The sequence below is a fragment of the Microtus ochrogaster genome, chromosome 1 (assembly GCF_000317375.1).
Source record: "Microtus ochrogaster isolate Prairie Vole_2 chromosome 1, MicOch1.0, whole genome shotgun sequence".
Classification (NCBI taxonomy): domain Eukaryota; kingdom Metazoa; phylum Chordata; class Mammalia; order Rodentia; family Cricetidae; genus Microtus; species Microtus ochrogaster.
Genome location: NC_022009.1, coordinates 59,153,459 through 59,154,703, shown reverse-complemented (window position 1 = coordinate 59,154,703; position 1,245 = coordinate 59,153,459).

The window sequence follows — 1,245 nt, the reverse complement described above, 5'->3', positions numbered from 1 at the left end:
ATCTGGGGTCTCACTGCTCCCAACAAGAAACAAAAGTTAAAATACCAGCAGTCACAGCTGGAGATTGGATGGTATACCTTTCCTTCAGAATACTGTCGTGGTCACTCGGAGACGTTAGTAATCCTGAAAAGATATTTGCAGCTTTACAGAACCTGAGGTGATCCATCACCTACCTACCTTCCTCCGCCATTGAACTTTTACTTTTTTTTTTTTTTTTTTGGTTTCTCGAGACAGGGTTTCTCTGTGGCTTTGGAGCCTGTCCTGGAACTAGCTCTGTAGACCAGGCTGGTCTCGCGCCATTGAACTTTTAAAAACTGTGTGTGGAAGGTACTTTCTGATACTGTCACCCATCTCAGGGCCATTAAACTGCCTAGGAAACACTACTCCAGGCAGCAGGGTGGGATGGTGGGGTGGGGTGGGGACAGTGGGGGGCAGTCCTGGGTGCATGTGTGTATAGCGTGGATGAAGTCTGGAGTGAAGGAATATTGTTGACGTGGACACGGCCATGTCAAAGATTCAATGCCTCAGACCCACAGGACGGCAAAGCCCTAAAGGTAATAGTACTGCAGTTTCTTCTCAGGAGACTGCAACCTGAGACAGCTCCCCTTGGAAGATCTCCTGAGACCAGTTAACTCCTCCAGTGTTGTGTGCAATAAAGTTGCGCTGTTGGGTAGGAGGTACAGCTCGGCCTAGCTGATCCCTGTCTGTCTGTCTGTCCTGTTTTCATTCTCTTTCTTGTCTCAGATCAAGCCTCAGCTGTGTGGCACCTGGGAATGACTTACTATAAACAGACAAGAAATGACACTGTAACCAGAGCTCGGTAAAACTCTCAGCCTGGACTCAGAGTAACAACAGGGGCCATGACGGTACACCTCAGTGGAAGAGCACTTGCCAGGGCATTATGAGGCCCCAGATCATGGTTCTCAACCCTCCTAATGCTGTGACCCTTTAATACAGTTCTCCTGTTGTGGTGACCCCCCCAGCCATAAATTATTTTCATTATTACTTCATAATTATAATTTTGATGTTATGAATTGTAATCTAAATACCTGATATGCAGGATATCTGATATTAAGACCTTTATGAAATGGTAGTTTGACCCTAAAGGGGTCATGACCTACAGGTTGAGAACTATTGTCCTAGATCCAAGCAAGAAAGAAGCGCAGTCTAAATGCTAGAAACATAGATTAAAAATTCCAATAAGCTTTTCTTGCCAAGGACAAAGAAAATACATCAAACCATTAC